Genomic DNA, 17240 nt, shown 5'->3' with positions numbered 1-17240 from the left:
CAATAAAGCAGAAGTAGATGTTTTTCTGGAACTCCCTTGCTTTCTGATGATCCAACGGATGTTGGCAATTTGATCTCTGGTTCCTCTGCCTTTTCTAAATCCAGCTTGAACATCTGGAAGTTCACGGTTCATATACTGTTGAAGACTAGCTTGGAGAATTTTGAGCATTACTTTGCTAGCATGTGAGATGAGTGCAATTATGTGGTAGTTTGAACATTCTTTGGCATTGCCGTTCTTTGGGATTGGAATAAAAACTGACCCTTTCCAGTCCTGTGGCCACTGCTGAGTTTTCCAAATTTGCTGGCATATTGAGTGCAGCATTTTCACAGCATCATCTTTCAGGATTTGAAATAGCTCAACTGGAATTCCATTACCTCCACTAGCTTTGTTCGTAGTGATGCTTCCTAAGAGTCACTTGACTTCGCATTCCAGGATGTCTGGCTCTAGGTGAGTGATCACACCATTGTGGTTATCTGGGTCATGAAGATCTTTTTTTGTACAGTCCTTCTGTGTATTCTTGACACCTCTTCTTAATATCTTCTGCTTCTGTTGGGTCCATACCATTTCTGTCTTTTATTGTGCCCATCTTTGCATGAAATGTTTCCTTAGTATCTCTCATTTTCTTGAAGAGATCTCTAGTCTTTCTCACTCCATTGTTTTCCTCTATTTCTTTGCATTGATCGCTGAGGAAGGCTTTTTTATCTTTCCTTGCTATTCTTTGGAACTCTGATTTCAAATGGGTATATCTTTCCTTTTCTCCTTTGCCTTTCACTTCTATTCTTTTCTCAGCTATTTGTAAGGCCTCCTCAGACAACCATTTTGCTTTTTTGCATTACATTTTCTTGGGGATGGTCTTGATCCCTGCCTCCTGAACAATGTCATGAATCTCCATCCATAGTTCTTCAGGCACTCTGTCTATCAGATCTAATCCCTTGACTCTTATTTGTCACTTTCACTGTATAATTGTAGGGATTTGATTTAAATCATACTTGAATAGTCTAGTGGTTTTCTTTACTTTCTTCAATTTAAGTCTGAATTTGACAATAAGAAGTTCATGATCTGAGCCACAGTCAGCTCCTGGTCTTGTTTTTGCTGACTGTATAGAGCTTCTCCATCTTTGGCTGCAAAGAATATAATCAATCTGATTTCGGTGTTGACCATCTGGTGAGGTCCACGTGTAGAGTTTTCTCTTGTGTTGTTGGAAGAGGATGTTTGCTATGACCAGTGCGTTTTCTTGGCAAAATTCTGTTAGCCTTTGCCCTGCTTCATTCTGTACTTCAAGGCCAAATTTGCCTGTTACTCCAGGTGTCTCTCTCACATGATAGTAAAGTAATGCTCAAAATTCTCCAAGCCAGGCTTCAGCAGTACGTGAACCGTGAACTCCCTGATGTTCAAGCTGGTTTTAGAAAAGGCAGAGGAACCAGAGATCAAATTGCCAACATCCGCTGGATCATGGAAAAAGCAAGAGAGTTCCAGAAAAACATCTATTTCTGCTTTATTGACTATGCCAAAGCCTTTGACTGTGTGGATCACAATAAACTGTGGAAAATTCTGAAGAGATGGGAATACCAGACCACCTGACCTGACTCTTGAGAAATCTGTATGCAGGTCAGGAAGCAACAGTTAGAACTGGACATGGAACAACAGACTGGTTCCAAATAGGAAAAGGAGTACGTCAAGGCTGTATATTGTCACTCTGCTTATTTAACTCATATGCAGAGTACATCATGAGAAATGCTGGACTGGAAGAAGCACAAGCTGGAATCAAGATTGCCGGGAGAAATATCAATAACCTCAGATATGCAGATGACACCACCCTTAAGGCAGAAAGTAAAGAGGAACTAAAAAGCCTCTTGATGAAAGTGAAAGTGGAGGGTGAAAAAGTTGGCCTAATGCTCAACATTCAGAAAACGAAGATCATGGCATCCAGTTCCATCACTTCATGGGAAACAGATGGGGAAACAGTGGAAACAGTGTCAAACTTTATTTTGGGGGGCTCCAAAATCACTGCAGATGGTGATTGCAGCCATGAAATTAAAAGACGCTTACTCCTTGGAAGAAAAGTTATGACCAACCTAGATAGTATATTCAAAAGCAGAGACATTACTTTGCCGACTAAGGTCCATCTAGTCAAGGCTATGGTTTTTCCAGTGGTCATGTATGGATGTGAGAGTTGGACTGTGAAGAAGGCAGAGCGCTGAAGAATTGATGCTTTTGAACTGTGGTGTTGGAGAAGACTCTTGAGAGTCCCTTGGACAGCAAGGAGATCCAACCAGTCCCTTCTGAAGGAGATCAGCCCTGGGATTTCTTTGGAAGGAATGACGCTAAAGCCGAAACTCTAGTACTTTGGCTATCTCATGCGAGGAGTTGACTCATTGGAAAAGACTCTGATGCTGGGAGGGATTGGGGGCAGGAGGAGAAGGAGATGACAGAGAATGAGATTGCTGGATGGCATCACGGACTCGATGGATGTGAGTCTGAGTGAACTCCGGGAGTTGGTGAGGGACAGGGGGTCTGGCGTGCTGTGATTCATGGGGTCGCCAAGAATCAGACACGACTGAGCAACTGAACTGAACTGAACCAGGTATCTCTTGACTTCCTACTTTCGCATTCCAGTCCCCTATAATGAAAAGGACATCTTTTTTGAGTGTTAGTTCTAGAAGGTCTTGTAAGTCTTCATAGAACAATTCAACTTCAGCTTCTTCAGCATTACTGCTTGGGACATAAACTTGGATTACTGTGATATTGAATGGTTTGCCTTGAAAATTAACAGAGATGATTCTGTCGTTTTTGAGATTGCATCCAAGTACTGCATTTCATACTCGTTCATTGACTGTGAAGGCTACTTCATTTCTTCTAAGGGATTCTTGCCCATAGTAGTAGATATAATGGTCCTCTGAGTTAAATTCACCCCTTCCAGTCCATTTTAGTTCTCTCATTCCTAAAATGTTGATGTTCACTCTTGCCATCTCCTATTTGACCACTTCCAATTTACCTTGATTCATGGACCTGACATTCCAGGTTCCTATGCAATATTGCTCTTTATAGCATCGAACTTTACTTCTGTCACCAGTTACATCCACAACTGGGTGTTGTTTTTGCTTTGGCTCTGTGTCTTCATTTTCTGGAGTTATTTCTCCACTGTTCTCCAGTAGCGTATTGGGCACCTACCACCCTGGGGAGTTCATCTTTCAGTGTCCTATCTTTTTGTCTTTTCATACTGTTCATGGGGTTTTCAAGGTATGAATACTGAAGTGGTTTATGTATGTATTAGATATATACATACATATATACAATCAGGCTTCTCTGGTGGCTGAGTTGTAAAGAATCTGCCTCCAATGCAGGAGACAATGGTTCAATTCCTGGGTCAGGAAGATGCCCTGGAGAAGGGAATGGCAACCCACTCCAATATTCTTGCCTGGAGAATCCCATGTACAGAGGAACCTGGTAGGCTACAGTTCATGGGTCACAAAGAGTTGGACATGACTTACTCACTCATATAAATAAAACATATACATGTATATATATATATATATATATATATATATACACACACACACACACACATATGTATAATGCATTTTATTTGGCCAAGTAAAAGGTCTGGATAGAGCTATATTCATCTAATAAGAATAAGATAAGAAGAGAGAATATCACAACCATGAATTGATGCTACAGCTAAAAAAAAAAAAAAAAAGGGAAGGAAAGAGCATAGCTCTGAAAGGCAAATGGAGAAATCAATCTTGAGGAAGACAGTAGAGGAAACAGAAATACTCTCTGTTACTAATGCTGAAAGTGAAAGTGAAGTCGTGTCTGACTCTTTGCAACCCCACAGACTGTAGCCTACCTGGCTCCTCCATCCATGGAATTTTCCAGGCAAGAATACTGGAATGGGTTGCCATTTCTGTCTCCAGGGGATCTTCCAAACACAGAAATCAAACCCGGGTCTCATTGAAGGGAGACGCTTTACCATCTGACCCACCAGGGAAGCAACTAATGTTTTATATTCTCAAAGTACTGAAGTTCAGTTCAGTTCAGTCACTCAGTCGTGTCTGACTCTTTGTGACCCCATGGACTGCAGCACACCAGGCCTCCCCATCCATCACCAACTCCTGGATCTTGCTCAAACTCATGTCCATCGAGTCGGTGATACCACACAACCATCTTATCCTCTGTCGTCCCCTTCTCTTCCCACCTTCCATCTTTTCCAGCATCAGGGTCTTTTCAAATGAGTCATCTCCTCGCGTCAGGTGGCCAGAGTATTGGAGTTTCAGTTTCAGCATCAGTCCTTCCAATGAATATTCAGGGCTGATTTCTTTTAGAATGGACTGGTTGGATCTCCTTGCTGTCCAAGGGACTCTCAAGAGTCTTCTCCAACACCACAGTTCAAAAGCATCAGTTCTTCCATGCTCAGCTTTCTTTACAGTCCTACACTCACATCCATACATGACTACTGGAAAAACAATAGCTTTGACTACACAGAGCTTTTTTGGCAAAGTAATGTCTCTGCTTTTTAATAAGCTGTCTAGGTTGGTCATAACTTTTCTTCCAAGGATCAAGCTTCTTTTAATTTCATGGCTGTAGTCACCATTTGCAGTGATTTTGGAGCTCCCCAAAATAAAATTTCTCACTGTTTCCACTGTTTCCCCATCTATTTGCCATGAAGTGATGGGACTGGATGCCACAATCTTAGTTTTCTGAATGTTGAGTTTTAAGCCAACTTTTTCACTCTCCTCTTTCACTTTCATCAAGAGGCTCTTTAGTTCTTCTTTGCTTTCTGTCATAAGGGTGGTGTCATCTGGGTATCTGAGGTTATTGATATTCCTCCCAGCAATCTTGATTCCAGTTTGTGCTTCTTCCAGCCAGGCATTTCACGTGATGCACTCTGCATATAAGTTAAATAAGCAGGGTGACAATATGAAGCCTTGATATACTCCTTTCCTGATTTGGAACCAGTCTGTTGCTCCATGACCAGTTCTAACTGTTGCTTCTTGACCTGCATACAGATTTCTCAAGAGGCAGGTCAGGTGGTCTCATATTCACATCTCTTGAAGAATTTTCCACAGTTTGTTGTGATCCACACAGTCAAAGACTTTGGTGTAGTCAATAAAGCAGAAGTAGATGTTTTGCTGGAATTCTCTTGCTTTTTTCGATGGCCCAGCGGATGTTGGCAATTTAATCTCTGGTTCCTCTGCCTTTTCTAAATCCAGCTTGAACATCTGGAAGTTCATGGTTCATGTACTGCTGAAGCCTAGCTTGGAGAATTTTGAGCATTACTTTGCTAGGGTGTGAGATGAGTGCAAATATGTGGTAGTCTGAACATTCTTTGGCATTGTCTTTCTTTGGGATTGGAATGAAAACTGACCTTTTCCAAAGTACTGAAAGAAGATAGGAAATCTATAAAACAAGAGATCTAAGACCAGGAGCTTTCCTGACTTTGATTGAAACATCCTTTTTTAACAGTTACATAAGACACCACCTTCCCATCAATGTGTACTTAAGTAAGTGAAAGTGTTAGTCACTCAATCACATCCGACTCTTTGCAACCCCATGGACTGTAGCCTGTGAGCCTCCTCTGTCCACGGCATTCTCTAGGCAAGAACACTGAAGTGGTATGCCATTCCCTTCTCCAGCGAATCTTCCTGACCCAGGGATCAAACCCAGGTCTCCTGTAGTTGTAGGCAGATTCTTTACCACCTGAGCCACCAAGAAAGCCCAATGTGTTCTTCTGCAGTTCTGTATTTTTTATTATTAAAAGACAGCATTTAGCATATTAAAAGTCCTCTGTATGACAAAAAGCATTATAAAGAAGGATGTGGTTGTTGTTCAGTTGCTCAGTTGTGTCCAAGTCATTAGTGACCCCATGGACTGTAACCAGCCAGGCTCTCTGTCCATAGGACTTCCCAGGCAAAAATACTGGAGTGGGTTGCCATTTCCTTCTCCAGGGGATCTTCTTGAGCAAGGCTCAAACCCTCATCTCCTGCATTGGCAGGTGAATTCTTTACCACTGTGCCATCAGAGAAGCCCATAAAAAAGATAAAAGCAAGTGATAAGTTTTGAGAATACATACACAGCATACAAACCAACAAAGAAGTTGTATTTGGACTATGTGAAGAATTCTGAGAAATCATTAAGAAAAATATAATCCATCTAATAGGAAAATAGGAGAGGGTGTGTGAAGAGGCAAGCAATTCAAGAAGAGGAAAAGGTGAATGTCAAGTGAGTGTACAAAATGAAAATCAACCTTACTGATAATAAAAATGCAAATTTAAATAATGGTTTTGCATTCTGCCTCTGAAAATACAATGTAGAAGTGCTTTTCTCTAGTATTCCTGTTAAATACAGATAACAACCCTGGGTATCATTGATACATAGAAAATTATATAAGAAAACTTTGAAAGGTAGGGAGATGGCAGACCAGCTAGAGACCCAGGAACCAGGAAGAGTAAAAAATGAGGACAGACTAAATGTCCATCAGAAGTGGAATAAAGTCAATTATGGTAAAGTCATACAGCGAAACGTAGCAGTTAAGAGCAATTATTACATTCATATGTAGCAGCATGATAAGATTTCAAAGACAGTGTTGCATGAAAAAAAAAAAAAAAAACAATTACACAAGACATATGGGATCGTACCAGGCTTCTCTGGTAGCTCATCTGGTAAAGAATCCGCCTGCAATGCAGGAGACCCCAGTTCAATTCCTGAGTTGGAAGATCCCCTGGAGGAGGGATAGGCTACCCACTCCAATATTCTTGCCTGGAGAATCCCCATGGACAGAGGAGCCTGGTGGGCTACAGTCCCTGGGGTTGCAAAGAGTCAGACATGACTGAGCGACTAAGGACAGCACATGGGGTTGTACCATTTTTTAAAAAACAAAATGATGTATTTTCTTTAGGTAAATCTATATGAATATTAACATATTAAAAGCAAAGATATAAAATACTTGACACAAAGTCCTAACGGTACTCATATCTGGTTTGAAGAAAGGACCCTAAGGAGAAAATATTCATTAAGCATCACTAGGGTGATGAAAATTAATACGACCCTGCAGTCATTTCTTATAAGGTTTGTTTTATTCTTTCGTTGTACAAGTAGTTTACCCTTACACAATGACTATTAACATCTTGATATTTTTCTTTTTGATTTTTCCCTGTGCATATCTTAACCTAGTTGAGATAACATGTGTGTGTTTGTGTGGGTATAATTTTGAATGCAGTGTTTTTAGAAATCTAACATAAGCCTTGCTCCCTGGTATAAACACTGCAAAGAAATTATAACAGTACCAACCATTTAGTGAGCACCAATTAATTCACCAAGTCAGTGCCCTATATGTATCACACATTACTCCTAAACCTTATCACTATCCTATAAATTTTTATTCTTTTCATTTTCTATGGCTAAACTGAAGATAAAACTGAGGTTGGAAGAGGTTAAGCAATACAAACAAGGTCACAAATGGGGCCAAAGAGCCTGCACTCATACCAGGTGAGGGGTCTTCAGAGCTCATGTTAGCGTGCTGAGCCTAGCAGTCTTCATCCTGTGAGGTTACTTTGACAAACATTAAAGCTGGAACATTCTCACAAAGTCAACTTCGGAAATTCCCATGATTCCCTGCCAATTTGACAGACGGACCAAGGAAGTAAACAGCAGGGCCGCCTTTCCTCAGAAGGGAATGGGAGAGTGTTACAGCAAAATTCTCCCTCAAGTAGCCAAAGCTTGAGAAATATTCTTCTAAAGCTCTCATTACGCCCCTGCTTACCTCAGGAGAGAGTTGAAGGAAGTGACAGATGACTTCTGACAACAGCCAACATCTAACAGAGAATATGAATATCCTCCACTGACAGATGGCTTTCAGAGATGTTAGATGAATAGCCTCATGCTGACTTCCAGATGCTTGGCCTCATAATGACAACAGCTAGTACTTCCATAGTACTTACACTCATATATGCGCCAAGTAGTATTTGAAGCACTGTTTTATATATGTATATATAAACTCATTTAATTCTCCATGGTGCCAACTTACACATAGTATTAACAGGGAAAAAATAAGACAATGATATTATGTGTAGTATAGTACTGGGCTTCTCAGGTACTGCAGTGCAAAAGGATCTGCCTGCCAAACACACGAGACGCCAGAGACACGGGTTCAATCCCTGAGTCGGGAAGACCCCTGGAGTAGGAAACGGCAACTCACTCCAGTATACCTGCCTGGAAAAATTCCATGGACAGAGGACCTGGTGGGCTACTTACTGTCTATAGGGTCACAAAGAGTCAGACATGACTGAGCATGCACGCACGCATATGAGTGCATAGTATTGTCAGAAGCAAAAACTTGACCTCCAAATACCAGTATAATTTTTAAAAATTGGCCAAGTTCTCATTTTTAGTCATTAAATTTATTTTAATCTGTGCCTTGACTAAGTTTAATCTTTATTTCTTAAATCTTTCTGCTGCTGCTGCTGCTAAGTCGCATCAGTCGTGCCCAACTCTGTGCGACCCCATAGATGGCAGCCCAACAGGCTCCTCTGTCCCTGGGATTCTCCAGGCAAGAATACTGGAGTGGGCTGCCATTTCCTTCTCCTAAATCTTTCTAGTTGTTTACAATGTCAATATTTTAAAATTTTAAGGGTTTTTTTTTTTTTTAGTATTTTAAAATCTTTGTTGAATGTATCACAGTTAGCACCCAGGTTCCCCCAAAGCCCTACACAGCTGATGGTCATCCACAGACCCGCACAGGGAGAAACGATGACACCACATTTCCTATGTGTGGCTGCAGTGACATCGTCACTGCCTGTGCTGAGAGGGGGCTGCACTAAGTCTCCGTCTATGCGGGATGAGTAGCAGCCATGATGTTAGTATTTATTGCCCCATTTAACACTTGCAGCCTGAATGGCAGTTTTGAATGATCTTTAACTGGACCACAGATAAACTGCTGATCTCAATGCAGGGATCAGTCCTGGAGTCCAGGAGATGAGTGAGGGTGGGATGGGGTGGGGAACTAGCTAACTTAATGCTGTACATCTTATCTATTGTATTTATGATTTAATTCCACTCAAGTGCTGACTATTAGCAGTATGCTCCTTACCCTGAAGGAATAATTATGCAAAAAGAGAAAGAAGGAGCAAGCAAAAGTACTTTCAGCCTCACCTGCATTCTTGGAAGAAATAGAAATATTTTCTCTCTCCCTTGAGGATGATCTTCTGAGAAATAACTCTATTTTCAAATAGTCATTGACTGTTATGAGTTCCACATATCCTTTGGAAATGTTAACTATTGTGTGTTTTCTCATTTAAGAAATGAGAGGATCAGTGGTTTGCCCTCTCTTGCATAATCAAAAGTCAGTTGAAAGAGGTCTTTGACCCCCAAGACCAGATGGTTCAGCTAAAGTTAAGTGAAGAGTTGAGCAATGATTTCGTTTACTTGAGTGGTATATAGATAGCCAGTATAGGTCACGGGGATCAGAATTCCATCAGGACCAGAATTCCTTGGGAATCTCAATCTGTGGCTATCTTCTCAAAAGCTCTAGCAGAGTAATTCACACTTCAGAAGGACAGGTCCCCTACAAAAAGCATATCAGAATTTCAGGGAAGGGGGAACATTTGAAAATGCAAGTCAATTTTATAATGCCATTTTATGTGTGAAAAAGGAAAGAAGGTGCCTATTGATTACCTGCATGACAATAAGTAATTGAAATCAAAGTCTGAGAGGAGCAGGGCATTTTTTTTTTTTAATTCAAAATACTTTTGTTGGCTTAGAAATATCTCTCTGATGTTTAAGCTTTCAAGTCTAGATGAACATTTGATGTGGAGGAACCTTGGAGGTTGGGCATGTAGGCTTTGGAGCCAGACTGTCTAGGTTCAAATCCTGTGGCTACTATCTGCATGACATTGCCAAGTTGCTTTACACTTTCTAAACCTTCATTTCCTCACTTGTAAAGTGAAGATGTAGTAATAAGACCTCATTATAAGGTGTCTTTGGAATTAAATGGTAGGATATATCTTAAGTATGTAGAAGTGTTAGACACTTAGGACATGGTCGATGATTGTAGCTATTATTACTAGACATCATTTTTTGATTTCCTATTTTCCTGTGGTCCTATTAAATCTTTCAAGGATCTTCAGGTTCTCGTCAAATATTCAAAGTTGCTCCAAAGGTATTTTCTCTAGTTCTAAGAAACAAATAGGGATAGTGAAGCTCATCAGACAGTTATAGTGATGTAATAACATACTGTGTTTAGTGCCCCTCTCCTTATTGATAATGAATAAACTTTTGAAACAAACAAACAAAAAACTGTTCTGCTCAACCACCACAGAGCAGACATTGATAGCTGCCGCCGACTGAACACCTATTTTCCAATGCCTATACACTTCTTGTTTTGGTCTTTCCTGATGGCTCAGATGGTAAAGAAACTGCCTGCAATTCAGGAGACCCAGGTTCGATTCCTGGGTTGGGAAGACACCCAGGTGAAGGGAATGGTTACCCACTCTGGTATTCTTGCCTGGAGAATTCCATGGATAGAGGAGCCTGGTAGGCTACAGTCCACAGGGTCACAAGAGGTAGGACACAACTGAGCAACTAACACACACACACACACACACACACACACACACACCCTTCTTATGGAACCCCTGGCCATCTCCCATTGCCATGTACTTCAGGGGACACTAAACTTCATCCCCAGCTATAAGGGATGGATCCGAGGTAGTGTAAGCCAACCATGGTAATCCCACTTTTCATGCTGATTCTTAGACAGATGTGAGAATCTGTTCAATAAGGGTAAGCTCAGACTGCTATTGTTCACGGAAAGATCCGTGTACCACAGCAGACACTGCACAGGTCCAAAGGAAAGCCATTTCTCTTAAATTTCTATTCCTTTCCTTCCTCTAACTCACCCCCAAATTACTCTTTTTCTCTCTGTTTCTCAGTTCCATTAGAAAAAATACATTTTGTTTCCTGAGGCAAAAATAAAATAAAATTAGACATACATGTAGACACACATGTTGAGAAGTCGTTGGGGATCTTCTATTTTCTTTCTCCTAAAAGACACATAGGAACCGATGCCATGTCTTCCCCTTGTTGTTGTCTTGTTTGTGTGTGACACTCGGACCTGCTGTTGCCATCTTAAAACCACGAGGACAGCCCATGGGTGGGCAAAGCTAATAGAACGAAGAGGGCATAGTGGAAGGACAGTAAGAACCTGGGTCCTTGACTATATGCTGAGCCACTGATTATACCAATATAAAGCCCTCACTGCCATTGGACTTATTCTTATATGAATTAATAGATTTCCTGTTGTTTAACTCAGATTGAGTTGGCTTTTTCTATCATTTATAGCCAAAGTATATGAATACACAGCAGGTAAAATCCACATTAGACAGTCTTCAAAGAAACTAGAAGTCAGAAGTGTCTCTCTTATGGTCCTAATCACCCTTGATTTTCCTCAGTAATCTTTTTGATTCCCATCAACTCTAAAGGAATCCTACCCACTCAAAATAGGTCAGAACCCAAACATTTCTCCAGCCTCTGCTGTGGTCACTTTAATCCAAGCCCCCATCGTTGCCCTCCTGTCTGACAGCAATAACCATGTAACCAGACCACTTGCATTCATGCTCCCCCCACTTCCACAATCCCTTCTTTTTCAAATTAGCATGAAGTTCACCGTTTTAACCATTTTATACAAGTCAGTGGTCTTTGGCGTATTACCAATGTTGTGCAACCCATCACCACTATCCACTTCTTGAGCATTATCATCATCCCCCGAAAGAAACCCCATATCCATTACATAGTCATTTCCTATTTCCTTCACTCCCCAGCCCCTGGCAGCCCCTCACACCATCTACTGTTAGCACAGCAGCTGGAGTGATATTTTCCAAAGATAAATCCGATCAGGCCACTTCCCTGCTTAAAGCCTTGCGACGACCTTGAGTAACACTTAAATTCCTTAACCTGACTTAGAAGACCACACATGACCTGTCACCTCTCCAAGTACATCTTGCACTCTTCTTCCACTTGCACGCCAGGCTCTGGCCACACAAGCTTTCTTGTGTTTCTTGAACATGCTGGCTCTTTCCGACTTCCTTGTTCCCAACCCTCAGATGCTCTTCCCTCCTTTGCAGATTGATGCTGTCTCATCACTCAAGTGGCATCTTAATGTCTCCTCCCCAGGGAGCCTTCCCTGACTAAGGAAGTGCTCCCTGACCTCACTGCTCTTCAGTGTCACTTCTTTTAGTTTTCCTCAAAACATTCATTTCTCTCCTAAACTATGATGATCACATTCATTTTTTTAAATTAACTGAAGTCCAGGGACTTCCCTGGTGTCCAATGCAGGGGATGTGGGTTTGATTGCTGGTCAGGGAGCAAAGATCCCACATGCATGGTGGCCAAAAACCCAAAATACATACAACAGAAGCAAAATTGTAACAAGTTCAATGAAGACTTTAAAAAAAAACTTAAAAAAAATTAATTGAAGCCCATATCTTATTCAAATTTCCTTAGTTTTTGCCTAATGTCCTTTTCTCTTCCAGGATCCCACCCAGAATTCCACGTTAGACTTAGTTTCCATGTGTTCTTTTGCTCCTTCTGGCTGTAACAGTTTCTCAAACTTTCTTTGTTTTTGAGGACCTTGACAAGTGCTGGGGAGTACCGGTCAAGTATTTTGTAGGAGGACCTTTTATTGGAATTTGTCTGATTTTTTTTCTCATGATTAGACAGAGGTTATGGCCTTTAAGGATAAAGCATGAAGTGCCATTTCATTCGTATCACATTCATTTTTTATTAGATGGTCACCCATCTCTCCCACTGTTAGAATGTTAAACTCCAAGAACTGTTCTGTTTACAGCTTTATTTCTAGAACCTAGAACAGCATCCAGCACCTAGTAAGCCCCTTTAATTACTGGTTGGTTGAATTAATGAATAAACTAGAAAGATAATAACCAATTCACTTCCTTTACATAGGCATTTCATAGTTGCGCATGTGAAATGAAATACGGGTAAAGAAGATTCATTGAGCATAGGTCAAAAGCACTAAAACCCTTTCAAATAATCTAGTATATCCATGAGATAAATCTAAGCCCTCATGTGAATAAATAATTAACCCGAGGTCAATGACACATTCAAAATCATTAATGAAAATTGATTTTCCTTCTCTGTAGGACTGCCTCTCTATTCCGCACCACAATCCTATCTGCAGAGTCAGCCGGGATTCATTTTGTTTTCATTCATTTCTACTGAGCATCTGCTTTTCCGTGAATGATGCTAGCCTCTATGAATTTTTTGTGTGTAAATTTGGCTTGGTTGACCCATCCATCAAAAATGTATGGGTGATTTCATGTAGGTGAGTTTGGGAAGGCAGCAGTTCTTCTCAGAATGATGAGCTAAAACCTGATGGGAAGCTTGGCTTGCCCCGGAGAGAATCTAGGGACAGAATGACCGAGGTCCAGCAACGGAATTAAGGGCTTTGCCAACTGACTTCATGGATGTACGGGAGCAGGAGGAGTCTGTCGGCAGCCAGCTAAATGCCTTTCCAGGAACATGGTGGAAACTGATTAAATATATATGCAATCACATGAATTGATAGAAGGAACCTGGGGGATGTCTCCAGCCATTAGAACACCAAACACCAGTGGGGTCTCCCCAGTGGTCAGAAGGGAAGTTCATTTTCTGGCACAAGCGCTCAGAGAATGAAATTCCTGAAAGGAAGAACTATTTGTATTCCATTCAGATTTCAAGTAACCTTTTCTTTTGGAAGCCCCAGTAAGCAAAAGCACATTTGTCAAGGCTTCAGGATGAATGAGGAAAGCTTTTGTGCATTAAACTTGTGGATATTCAGGACTTACTGGAAAGGCAGCGCTGGGCTGGGAGTAGGAAGACATTCACCCTAGCCGGCCGGGCAGTGTTGGGGGGGAGGGGGGTCTCAGCTACCATCACCTCCAGTGAGTGAGTTTCATAACTGTGCATAATTCCTCAATCAATTGATTTGAACAGGAATTTCCCTAGGTAATTAACTATGCTGAGTATCACTGGTCAACATAATCATTTTTCCTAAGTATCCCTCAGAGTCTGCGTAACTTACAGAACGAATAGGGGCTGCCCTAATAGCTCAGCTGGTAGAGAATCCACCTGAAATGCAGGAGACTCTGTTTCAATCCCTGAGTTGGGAAGATCCGCTGGAGAAGGGATAGGCTACCCACCCCAGTATTCTTGGTCTTCCCTTGTGGCTCAGCTGGTAAAGAATCTACCTGCAATGTGGTAGACCTGGGTTCCATCCCTGGGTTGGGAAGATCCCCTGGAGAAGGGAAAGGCTACCCACTCCAGTATTCTGGCCTGAAGAATTCCATGGACTGTATAGTCCATGGAGTGGCAAAGAGTCAGGCACAACTGAGTGACTTTCACTTTCATAGGTCAAATACCACCAGATTATACAAGAAATTTGGGCTTCCCAAGTGGCGCTAGTGGTAAAGAAACTGCCAGCCAATGCAGGAGATAAGAGATGCAGATCAGAAATATCCCCTGGAGAAGTGCATGGCAACCCACTCCAGTATTCTTGCCTGTAAACTCCCATGGACAAAGGAGCCTGGAAGGCTACAGTCCATGGGGTCGCAAAGAGTTGGACATAACTGAAGTGACTTAGCATGCACTCATAGAAGGAATTTAGCATATCTCATTTAACTAATCCTATTATGACATATTTTGTGTTTCCTTGAGTCTAAGATACCATCGATGGTAAACACTATGGATTGAACACACAACTTTCTGGGAAGAAAGAAAACAATCACAACAAGACACATTCTGATTTCAGTCATGTCAACATGTGGGGGAAATTTGCAATATGGAGCTGAAATTTGGGAAGTCAAACATCATCTTAGCGTGAGAATTCCTGGTGACATAGTCTGCAGACGTGGTAACCATGATGCTTCTTGGGTGCTGGGGTCAAAATTTAGTGTTCCAGATCTCCAGAACTCTCAGGACTCCTCACCCTGAGCTGGTCATGGAGGCAGTCTGGAGGATCATCTCAGTGCATGCCACCCTCTGCCGCCCCCGATCCCTTGCCTGCTCAGCCTGGACAGTCGGAGCCGTCCGCATTCCTAAACCCTCCCTACTCCTCCAGAGTCACAAGAATCCAACCCTGTTGCCACTGCTGACCCCCTTTCTCACTCTCTGGTTTCTCGTCCTGACCAGCGTCGGTCTGCACCCTCCATGATTCCCCTGAGGTCCCTTCTGCCTATTCATTCAGTCTTCAGTTTCCACCATTCTCCACATTAATCCTGGACTATAATCCAAAGACACTTTCATTTTTACCCAAGATTGGCATGCTTCATCTCTTACCATCAAAAAATTCTCAGGTTTTCCTGTTTCTTATAGCCTACTAAAGCACTGCCATTACTACCACATCAACAGCTAGCCTTTGTTAGGCACTTACCATGTGTAGACACAGCAGCAAGTGGAGGATTTCAAAATTCACTGCAACAACCCCTGGAGGCAGATACATTATTATACATTCTCTTACGCCTGAGGGCAGTGAACCCTAGTGGGTAAGTCCCTTGTCCGTGTTGATACGGCTAGAAAAGAAAGGGCTGAGACTCCACCAGACCTGCCTGGCTCCTTGAAGCCGGCGCATAACAAGTGCTGTGTGACCTCTCCTTTGCTAGAGGTCCGAGGCTGTACAAATGACCCCTGTGAGGGGGCTCCTTGGTTGGATGGAGATGCGAAGGAGAGAGAGGATCTAAGGACCATGCTCAGGGTCCCAGCTTGGATAACTGGGTGGACAGTGATACCTTTTGCCCATGCTGGAAATTCAGAAGAAGGTGCATGAAGACCTTGGCACCCACCTTCTCCACTGTGAGTCCTGTCAGCCTCCTGGAGAACTTCAGAGCCAACCTCACAGGCTGGTCTAAACACTCTAGCCAGTGGTTATCTTGACCTCTGTGACTCCAGCGGCTTTCCCTTGGACTCCATTTCGGCCAGCGACCCTCTCGACTATGCTTGTTTCCTTGTGTTTTCCAGAACTTCCCCACACCGGAAATCCCACACTGGGACGGCTCCCTTTCTGTCTGCCTCCAGGGTCCTGTCAGCACTCACTCTGGTGACTTGCACCACATGTGCGCTTCTGCCTTGGTAAGAACAGCAAGCCTGCAGCCTGCCTTTCTTCTCTGTGTGCACAAGCTCCAGCCTGTGTTACTGCTTTCCCCAAACAGCCCGAACCCACAGTCGTGATCCCTGCTTACTTTTGCAGCCTCTTCTCTTGCCTTGGTCTTGTGTCTCGGCTTCCTTGTTCCAGGCAGAACAAAGGATCAGACATTTCTAAGATCCCACCCATTGAAGAAGCAATAATGATCAATAACAGATTTTCAGAAGAGAGAAAACCCTGCCAGGTTGAATATACACAGTATTTGTCAGGGAATCTCTGTATTTCAGAAATGGGGAAAACAGAAACAGGTGTTTTAGGATGGAAGGATTAGGACATGTCCGGTTCTAAAGATGGTGCCAGCTACTTCTATCCTCAGGACACCGCACATACTGGCTTCTCTCCCTGGAATAGAAATCTTGTTTCATTGATCTTTTTAGCAACATTCTCAGAGGGGTATTATCACCTCCATTTTATGAAAGGGGAACTGTTTTAGAAACTTAAAGTTATTTTCTCTCAAAAGTTTATATAAATGAGAAAATCAAGTTCAAGCATAGGCTTTGTAACGTCAGTTCCAATTTTCCTTTTATTCTGCCATTCCATGGCCTGATTCATTAATCCTTGCTTGTTCTCCAGGACTTGATTTTAATACCTGTCTTGAGGGGCCCTCTCTGACCCCCTTTTCCAGGTGAAGGCAGGATGCATGCCTCTTCTATGCTTCCCCTAGACCGTGTACATTCCTCTGGTTTAGTGTTTTCCACTGTGTTTGGAATGACCAGGCACAAAGATCAAGGATGTTTTAATTTTGTATCTTTAGAGTTAACTTGGGCTTGGCACAAGGTAACCCCTCAAATAAAATTGGGTTCCCTTCCCCAAAGCTGTTCAAGGCCCCCACTGTACACTGACAGTTTTATCTGTTTCACGATCATTGGCTCAGAGTGGTAAAGAACCTGCCTGGCAAGGCAGGAGATGCAGGTGAAGTGAGTTTGATTCCTGGGTCAGGAAAACTCCCTGAAGAAGGAAATGGCAACCCACTCCAGTATTCTTGTCTGGGAAATCCCACGGACAGAGGAGCCTGGCAGGGTATAGTCCATGGGGTCACAAAGGGTCAGGCATG

This window comes from Capricornis sumatraensis, chromosome 21 (assembly GCF_032405125.1).
Source record: "Capricornis sumatraensis isolate serow.1 chromosome 21, serow.2, whole genome shotgun sequence".
Classification (NCBI taxonomy): Eukaryota; Metazoa; Chordata; class Mammalia; order Artiodactyla; family Bovidae; genus Capricornis; species Capricornis sumatraensis.
This window is presented reverse-complemented; position numbering follows the sequence as displayed.